We start from the raw sequence: 11,094 nt of genomic DNA, 5'->3' as shown, positions 1-11,094 counted from the left end.
TGTGGAAGAGGGCAGATAATGCTTTCTTCTGAGTGTGTTACTCCACCCTCAAGGTCTTCATTCTTCCCGTTGGGTAGCAGACATTATAGAGGATTTATATACACGTTCTTATACATCATATTTGTGCAGCATCTTTCAGGTCTTTCTTCTAAACTAAAGCCATAAATCCGGAACAGTGAAAAAAATCATCAGATGAATGAAACTATCAAACTGCTCAGTAAAATATTGGCTCCAGATAATTATGTATTGTTAATGATTATTAAGATTAAGAATGAAAGCACTTGTAATTAAAGTTAGTAATGATATACTTTGTAAAAGTTGATGAAAGAGACTGTAGATGACACAGTAGTGACCTGTGAGTGTGAAGTGGTGTCGTTGTGTCAGGAGTGTCATCAGCAGGTTTAGCGGAGAGCAGCTAAAGAGAATGCACAGATCTTTTCTTCTAACTCCCAGCTGCTCCTGATGAATAATGTAGAGGACGTAGGAAGACAAAAGCACCTCCTTGAAAAAGCAAAGCCCTTCTCTTCTCCTCTGTCCCTGTGTCTCATACCAATGAGACACACCACTGATAAGCAATCAAACGGGCTTTAAGTCAGAGGGAAAGAAAAAGAAAGCGCAGAGGCGAAAACAGGTTATTTGGTGTGACATTTTAAACCACACGGGCTGGCCTCTGTATTATTTGAAAGCCACACTATGATAAATCAACGTTAATATCATAGCCATTTCCATAAAGATGGAAATGCAACAAAGCAAATAGATTCTGTTATTACACTACTTGAAGGGCAAACGGCTAAAGATAATAGATGCTGGCAGTCATTTCCTGGGTAGTGAGAAAGAAAGAGAGGGACAGAAAGAAAAATAAAGAGGGAAAGTGTGGAAACCATTTCTCTAAGGGCAGATTGAGACTTGCAGCTTTGCCTCTGTTATTGATTACGTTCGAAAAACAATGGACTCATAGCACCCAGAAATAAATTTGACATAACAGTGGAAATGCTATTGGTGCTTAGGTGTGCATTGTTCTTAAAGAACTATTTTCTATTTAAATGTACATGAAATCTTTAGCACATTCTGAATGCTCTTTGATAATAATTCAAATAGTGCCTCATATACAGAATATTGTAACGAACAGAAGACAATGAACGAACAGATGAAATCAAAACCAGTGTTTATTGATAGTTCAGGTCTGAGGTAAAGCTGCAAAGCTTGGAGACGTGGTGAAGGACGTGCTCCGATAAACACACGCTCGAGAAGGAGTTGAATCTGGTAACGTGCAGAACAGGATCTGGAAACGCTACTGAGAAGAAGAATGAGTCGAGGTAGTAAGCCAGGTGATGATTATCAGAACTCCGGTGATTGAGATCTGAAGGAAGTGTCGTGAGATCCTGGCGTATCGTGACAAATATACACAATACTTTATATCAGGTTTGTAGCACAATGTTGTTATATGTAACTGTAATTTAAACTTGAAGTAGGTTTTTATTCAAATTAAATTTAAGTCACTATGTGCATGCGAACACTGATTAAAACCCAGACGTACGGTACAAATGTGACTCTAACTGTTCTTCAACCTCATCCACATCAATCGAGTTTATAAATAGTTTCAACTAGCATTAGGTACTATTGGAATATTTATTAGAATATTTTCTAATAAATTTACCAGCTTCGATGTGAAAAATATAAACAGACGAGTACATAAAGTTAAACCACTTCCACCAACCAGACCAGGCAGTTACTAAGGATTAGTGACAGAATACTGTAAACAAACAAAATGTACAATTTTTTTCTTTCCTTTTTCCACACACTATTATTGCTACACTATATGAGCACATGTACTGTATGTGGACTTTCCAAATGAATGACTTTAGGTTTTCCAAGCACTGCTACTGCTAACAGGTGCATAAAATCAAGCACACAACCATGCAGTTTTCATAAAAAAAACATTTGCAGTACAATGGGTCATGCTGAAGAGCTCGGTAAATCTAAACGTGGCACTTTAAACATGATTGTGAAATTTCTGTGCATTTAGATCTGCCCCAGTCAACTATAAGTGCTGTTGTTATGAAATGGATGCAAGAAGTAAAAGTAGCTCAAAATTCAGTAGATCATGCAAACTCACAGACAGGTATGGCTAAATGCTGCAGCAGATATCAGGTAAAAACAGCCTTTCATGTGTTGCATCATTCACTACCGAGTTCTACCAGGGACCTGGAGCACAAGCCTAAGATCACTAGTGCCCCTTTTCCACCGACACAGTTTGAGTGCTGGTTCAGAGCCAGAGCCTAATTTAAAATCATTTCTTTCTTTTTCAACACCTAAAGCACTGGCTCTGAACCAGGAAAAGTGGTTCTTAAGTAGCACCAAAACAGTGCTGGTTTAGACTTAAGAACCGCTTGTGTCAGGGGCTGGGCGCAAGGTTACTGTGACCAACAAGACAAAAGAGAACGTTGTTAGCGTCATTTTAAATCATTGTATATCAGGTTATGATGTGTTTGGATGCCAAAGTAGGTTTGCAAAGCCATGAGTATTAACAATAAAGCAACAAACGCCATTGTTGATGTTGTGTTTGTGTTTGCCGCTGCTGCGATTACGTTGCTGTATGTAAGACTTGGCTCTGTGATGGTTCTCTAGCCCATGGAAAGGCAAACCGGTTCTTAGAAGGCTCGCCAGTGAAACCAACTTCAAACTAGCACTCTGAACCAGCATCCGGTTCTTTCTGGATGAAAAGGGGCATATGTGCAAAGCCAAACGTGGGCTAGAGTGATGTAAAGTAAAACATGGTGTCACTGGACTCTGGTTACTTTTCACTAAAGGGCAGTCTGGTGGACTAACCAGTTATGCTGCAGAAACAAAAACAGTTGTAGGTGTCAACTTTGAGGCAAAAGTTGCCGGTTCCAACATGACTGTGCACAAAACAAGGTTCATAGAGCTCACCACTACTGATTTTGAAGATTTTCCAAATCTTGTAATATGTCTTCTTAGAGAGTGGATGCTATTATTGACCAACTGGGCTGGGCCAAATCCACATTTGGATTGGAAACCCCATGGTATGAGACGTCTAAAAGCTTATATGGGCATGCTTGTGAAGCGTCGTAATACCACAGTGCATTTCCTCAAATCTTAAAACATATTTAAAACATATTTATGCATATTAGGTACTGTGTGTGTGTGTGTGTGTGTGTGTGTTAAATCTCTCTCTCTCTCTCTCTCTCTCTCTCTCTCTCTCTCTCTCTCTCTCTCTCTCTCTCTCTCTCTCTCTCTCACACACACACACACACACACACACACACACACACACAGTCCTGGGGGATGTGAAGTATAGCATATATAGGCGTGCTGGATTAGGTCATGGAGGCTGCTTTCCACTGAATAGCTTGTGTTAAGTTGCAAGGTTTGTTGTTGGCTGAAATTGCACCCGTTACCCAAATGACTGCTTAAACATTAACAAGAGTGTGCTGCTGGCCCGCATTGCATAAGCCTGCATGTCGAGTGCCAGAACCAGCCAATTACAGCAGGAGATTAGTCTAATGGATCTGAGCCACAGGATGAGGGTATGCAATGCTCATCGCACCATTGGGGGGAAAAACCATCTCTCCTTATGCATAACTTCTAGTGCACTAAGATACATGAGCCTGTCAGCAGTAAATCATAGTGGGTGAAATTAATGTCTTCCATAACCACTTTAAGTTGTGGTTCAGTGGAATTTAGTTTACTGATATCTCTTCATTTTGCTTATTGTATCCCTTTATATAAGCAGTGTAAAAGTATGGAGTAACTAGTAGATGACTAGTTCATGTCAGGACGAATATGAGATACATATGAAACAAATGCTGTAAGTAAACTACTGTAAGGGAATAGGTTATTACAAAGTTCTAAAAGTAGAACAGTATTGTGCTGCCCTTGCTTCAATATACCACAATCCTTTTGATTTCTGAATTTTGATTGGCCATTAGGCGTTGCTGAAATGTCAATTAACGTAGCTCTTACAGTACAGTAATGTCATTAATCACATATTAATACACTATAATGTTTTTTTTCAGTGTATTAGCGATTCACATGAACGTGAATAGCAGACATTACAAATAATCTATGAGTAATAATAGACGTTTAAGAAAAGTTCTGTTATTGATCAAAGTCGAACATTGGAAGAACTTCGGTGATATGGTGAGGTTATTTTTAAGGAGAATATAAGGAAGTGGATTTCCAGCTATATGGAACTTTTTCCAGTTACTGAAAGTCTTCACGACAGAGTGCTTTACAGCTTCTCTGCAACTTGAGTAGATGTTTTTTTTTTTTTGTTGTCTTATTAGATTAGATTAGATTAGATTAGATTAGATTAGATTAGATTAGATTAGATTAGATTAGATTAGATTCAACTTTATTGTCATTACACATGTACAAGTACAAGGCAACTAAATGCAGTTTTTTACAGAAGGATGTAACAAAATATGGCTATTACTATAAACAGTAATTTACAGATGTGTGAATATAATATACAGATGAATATATACGTGCTATGGACATAATATACAGATGAATATATATGTACTATGAACATAATATTAAGTATTAAGTTTAAACTGGCTATAAGCGCTAACAGTTTCAGGGATATTCTATAACATACAGTGTAACTATGAGTTTGCCTTTATATGTTCCTCTCAGTATGTTTGCCTCACACCCTTCTGGTTAAAAGTTTGATTCCCACCTCTGCCCTTTACATGCTGGGTATGCAGCAGACTGGTTTCTTTCCCATTAAAAGAAATGCATTGTAGGTTGAGTGACATCTCTAAATTGTTTGTACTGAATGAATGGGTGTGTGCTTGATTGTGCCCTGTGAGAGGTTGGCACGCCAAGCACTTGGCAAGAGGTTGGCCTGAGTCCCTGGAATAGGCTTCAGTTTTCCTGAGACCCTGTGTAGGATAAACAGTACAAAAACATTGATGGATATAGATGGATGGTGTAAATTCATGCTTCCTGTCAAAAGCACTGATAATCCTCATTCCAGGATGACAAATGGACAGTCCATAAGGACAAATCTCTATGTGGCTTGTTCAACAAGTTTGATGGAACGCTGGGATACATTAGAGAATATGCAATCTTTAAAATCCTTGGCATTCAATATTATATTAAATCAGGGGCATTATTTGGAACAGCTGAATTGTGCACATAGATATACATCTTTAGTATGTGAATCAGCAGTTAGTAATCATAATCTAATTTGATTTAATAGTTGTACAAAGCTGTTAGCGCTCTCTACGGTGTGGAAATGGAATTAAAGAAGCAAGCAGCAGCAGCAACATAGATTTAAATTAAGTTTGGAAGCTATCACCCTTTCTTATGTTATAGTCTACTATCTAGTAAATCTTCAAATGAACCCAATTATAGGCAGTTGAGAGTCGACAACATACAGTCATCCACCATCAGCTTGTTTAGAGATGTGCCTTTGCTCAATACAGCAGGCGCACCCTCAGGAGGTAATGTTAATGACAGGGTTAATAAGTGAAACTAGAGAGTTGAAGATTGAAAAAGGACCAAGTGACATTTTTCCAATCAAAAACTCTCTAATTCGAGTGAGCCTATGCAAATACAGATTCAGATTGGTGCTCTTGGCTGGCAAGAGTGGAACCTGAGATGGTCTTTTGCTGCTGTAGCCCATTTGGCATGCTTTGTCATGGTCTCAAAGAGTTTATATTCTTTACCTACTGGTTCTCAAACCAGTCCGGACAATTCTTTCTAAAATACTCAAACGGATTAATCTGGCGACAACAACCATGCCATGACCATTGAGATAATAATATTTCAAATAATTGAAAGCCAATATTACCTGAAGCTCTTGCCATTGTGACTGCTATGTAACAAGATTGGCTGATTGGATTATTGCTTAAATGAGCAATTGGTGGTCTATATTAGCTGAAAATGATTATTATACCTGATTTTTTTAAATCTTCTTTAACTTCTTTAAAGCAAAGCAAACAATTTAATGAACAACGTATATGCAATATCAGAAAATGGACTCTATATATAAGCATATGAATGTATTTCAAGGCACTGATGGGATATTTACAGAACAGGACTGACTCTGGTTATTTTGTTGAAGAATAATAAGATGGTTTCCCCATTTGAGCCTTGTTCTTCTGACTGTTTCTTCCTTGTGTTGTCTCAAGGGAGTTGTTTTTCTCCAGTTTCACCTCATTAGTGGTTTAGGTCCTGGGTTCTCCTGCTTTGTGACAATGTTGGTGTTAAAAGTGCTGCACAAAAAAAATCAAATTGAATCCAGTTTGTAAGAAATGTAAAAACAACAACAACAACAAAAAACAACCAAATAAATAAAATAAGATACAATAAGGCAACTTTTAGTCTTATAGGCTGAATGTGATTTGGATCTGAGGATGGAGCTCCATCTAGTGACATACTGAAGACTTTGATTGTATGTTATAGAACATACATACCTAGTGATGTACATGCACACTGGCTGAGAGAGAGAGAGAGAGAGAGAGAGAGAGAGAGAGAGAGAGAGAGAGAGAGAGAGAGAGAGAGAGAGAGAGAGGGTAAGTAACACGATGAGGGTAAGAAAAACGCTCCCAGATGTTCTGCAAGACTGAGATTGTATCTGGCCATATAAACTCATCTGTTACCATGCCTACAAGGGCACCACAGTGATCTAGAAAGAGAAAGATGGGAAATGAACAAAACCCCCCAAAGACACAGAAAAACAAATGGAGCCGTTCTGGACACACAACCATGACAGTGAAACATCAGGCAGACAGCTGAGGCCAATACTGACTACATACACCTATTGGCATACAACAATAATGCAAGCATGTGTGTATGCACATTAATTATTTATACACATGAAGGTTAATTGATTCTTAATGACAATCAATTTTAGAAAGTGTTGTGGATTTTGAGGTTTTTTGTGTAGAAAAGTGTTGAGGATAAAACCATATGAAAAATAACAAACAAAAAAAACAAATGCTGCTATAGCTAATATTAGCTTGGGATTGATGTATAAATACATCTGTGCTGAAGGGGTCAATGAAATGTCTTTTACAGACACAGGCTTTACTGTCTCCAAAGCATTTAGTAAAAGCCTGCTCTAGACTAATTTTTCACGGTCCACTGTCTTCCCTAAATGCTTTGATTTTGCAGTCTCTCAGGTCTCTGAGTCTTTTTCCTGTGACCGATGTGCAATGACTATGTGAGTAATAGTCTACTTTCTCATTACCACTGCTCTGTTAGTGCAGCTTTTCTGGTTGCCAATAGTGTTGGATATCGTGTCTATTACATAACTTAGTTTTCATTATCATGTCGTACTCATCACATCTCAAATGTCCATGCCACAGGTTGATTTCATCATCGTATCCAACTTCTCCATTTTCACCTCTTCACCTTATTGCCAAGCCAAGCTGTAAAGCTGTAACACTTGTACTTGCTCTGTTTGGGCTATTCTCCAGTCTTTGTGTGTTTCTCAGCATCAGCACTATGTGCATCACTCCGCCAGATGCGAGCTGATGATTACAGCCATGCTGACAATGCGTTTACAGTCTGGTCTTACATGCAAACAATTCCCTAGAATCAGTGACCATAACCCAATTACAGACCCTAATCAATTCTAGTACTATCCACCACCTTAGGCAGATGGATATTCACAGTCATATCGGAAATTACACATCGATACTCAATACCAAATTTGTGGCACTATGCTAACTGACACAACTTTCCTGCTAAATGGTATCATTACTGAAATAACCTCCAGTACACAGCTGCATGTCTTTATGCACTTGAATGCGATGTGCTTCAAGATGAATGTTATGGACTGGATGCTATTCATTGTAAAGCTATAACCATTAAGCATACCATCGTCCTTCATGTTCTATGACCTTAAAAGTATTTGGCCCATCCATCAAATTATGGTCTAAACTCGATGGGCCTGTGTGTCCTGCAGGAATTTTACATTAATGCTGAATTAGTTGCTGGATAATAAACTCATTTACATTAACAAATTTATAGCATTTGGCAAACACATTTATCCAAAGTTACTTATATAGTGCTTAGACTCCATCAGAAATGTTGTCAGGACGAAAGAAAACTCTAAAGCTTAAACCCCGTTAGAGAGGTGTTAGTAAAAAGAATTGGTAAATCAATAAAAACAGTATCATGGGATTTATTTAGATTTATTTAAGTTTTATAATTTTTAAATTACTGCTTAATTCTTTAAAAATAAAAAAAGCTACTTAAGAGCTGCTTTCTGCTGTATCAGTAGGGTTAATCCTCAAACCCTCTTTTAAATTATAAATAAACTTTCCAAACCATCTCTAGTAGTTTCTCGAAAAAATAAGGAAGAATTTTCAAGGGTAAAGTTAGTACCTCATTTTTTATATACTAGCTATAAGTCAAACTCCTTTAAGCACATCATCCATCCCCACTTCATCCATCAGTCGCTCAAACTTAGTTTTGTTCTGCCCCAGTCACAAACGAGTCCTTTTCAATTCTATAAGTATAGACTTATTTCTATTCTACCATTTCTTTATGAAGTGTTTGAGCGGTATAACCTTGCCTTACAGCTAGTAGCCTATCTGAACATTTCCAGTCTCATTCTCGTGTATAGCACTAAGATAGCTCGTGTAAGAGCCACATGATCACATTCTCTCTGGTGTTATTTGTTTCTACTGCTAGATTATATTATATATGTTACATCCTGGTTCACTGCCTTTACGGGAGCCACTGCTTTTCTTCCTGATCTAAATCCAGTCGGAATAAAACGACACCTACTTTCAATTGAATTCTAACACATTTATATACTGTTTTTTTCAAAATATAATTTAAACAGCGTTATCTTGGTCATTCTTTTTCAGGTTTTGCCATCAATTCACTGTGAGACTGTAAGCATAAGCATTTGCTTTCATTTTGTTTTTCATGATGTTTTTCCTACATTGCAGTTTGCCTGCTTGTCTGAATATTTTTCCTCTTTGTCTGTTTTCTTTTTCTTTCTTTCTTTCTTTCTTTCTTTCTTTCTTTCTTTCTTTCTTTCTTTCTTTCTTTCTTTCTTTCTTTCTTTCTTTCTTTCTTTCAGTATAACCATGATTATGTTGGCTTGACATGGATTTCTAATAAAATACTACCCTTACTTACATCCACCTGCCTTTGATTCATGATATATAGATGATTTTTTTTAAGATAAATATGAAATTTAGGAATTTTTTTTTATTATTTCTATACAGATGATTCTTATATATCAGCTGGCCGAGCATATTTACATTCACTTCAGCACTACATCCATTGCTGCATGGATCCATGATTTAGAATATTGTGCAAATACTATATATGAATTTTAAATTTTTAAATTCATTGTTATTTTAACACTAACATTTTCCAATAGACATTAATTTAGCTGTTTTATAGTATTTACAACCCTGGTGTAGTATTAGATTACCCCTTTATTAACCATGCGATGTAAAAGTACCCCCACACCAAGCTTTATTTAGCTCGGAGGACAATTAAAACCCCAAATCTGATGGACAAAAGACGACTGATGCCAAAATCCTGTTGCTTTCTTTGCAAACTAATGTTAAAGGCACTATATACATCTAACTCCTGTTATAATTTATTGGTATTTTTAATAAAAATCATGTCTATATTCTTTTTTTGTACCTTGCCAAATAGCAAAAACAATTATGTGAGTTTTTTTATTCATATTTATTAAGGGCCAGAAACTCTGGAGGGCACTGTACCCAAAAACCTCAAGAAGCACACTCATAATAAATTGTTGGGTCAAGGCCTTTAATCAAAAATGTCTGCCGTTGAGTGCCATGGGAATAGTAACCGAAGTACGTGGGTAATATGACATGTTGTCCTTGAAGTCTCTGCATTTTAATAGCTTTTTATTATTTATTTCACATAATACACAGAGGTCACATTCATTTCTCTTAAAGCACTAGTGTACCATATTTCAGCCCAAAGCTCAGAACTTATTTTTCACATTCTGATCATACAGTATGTAATATGTCTGCAAAGGTTGACTGCAAGGAGATAGATTTGTGAATTGAACCATTTAATATATACAGATTTGATAAGCACTCATTACTGGATGGTAGCATGACACGATGGTCAATAAGTTCAGATTGTAATTTTGCAGCAGAAGAGATGAATGAGTAACTTTATATTAAAATCACTCATTTCAAAAAAAGAGTTGTTTGAAATGGCTTCTGCATTGATACTCAGTATATATGGCAGAGATCTCATCATGGATTGAAGCTTATCAGCTTAAACTTGATCCCAGCAATGCTGTGCTGCTGTACGTACATCCCTGGAGATGCATCCCCATGTCAAGACAACAGATCTCACTATCTGTCACTGCATGCAACCACAGAGTAACCATGGACTAATAACTGTCACCTCACGTCCCTTCTCTGACTCATGCTGGTTTCTCCTATATAATGTTTGGAGGATCTGGCCATATCTAATGGGGTCAGTCAGGTGCTTGTTAAGTTCTTTTTTGTTTTATGACTGGACTATTGTGCAACCCATTCCTAACATGTCTGCTTCTATGTGCTATTAGACATCTGCAACTGATTCAGAATAAATGCATCAAGGCTCTTCTCTGTCATGGAACCTGGGTGGTGGAATGAACTGAGTACTAAAGACCTGCCACATTACCAAGTATTTCAATTATCTCTTTGTTAAAAATAAATCATTGCCTTATGCTTTTATACTACACAATTTGGCCAAAAGTATGTGTGCACCTGACCATTATGCCCATTTTTGTTTCTTATTCATACTATTGTCACAAAGGTGAAAGGACACAAATGGATAGTATGTCTTGGTATTTAATATCTTCTATAATATTTTCCTTCGCTGTAATTAAAGGATCTAGCTCAAACATGCTCCAGTATAATGATGCCTTTGTGTGCACAGGGATCTTTGTAAAGAAATGCCAAGGTTGACATTATAGACATCCAGTAGACTGCACAGAACCAAAACATCAGTAAATGATACTATACACCAGGTCTTCTCACCAGAGATCAGATCCTAATGTCAACTAGACTTGTAAAGTTCGTTGCAACAAACTTTGATGTTGGCTTTGACAAGACAAGTATT

The sequence above is a fragment of the Tachysurus fulvidraco genome, chromosome 13 (assembly GCF_022655615.1).
Source record: "Tachysurus fulvidraco isolate hzauxx_2018 chromosome 13, HZAU_PFXX_2.0, whole genome shotgun sequence".
Taxonomy (NCBI): domain Eukaryota; kingdom Metazoa; phylum Chordata; class Actinopteri; order Siluriformes; family Bagridae; genus Tachysurus; species Tachysurus fulvidraco.
This window is presented reverse-complemented; position numbering follows the sequence as displayed.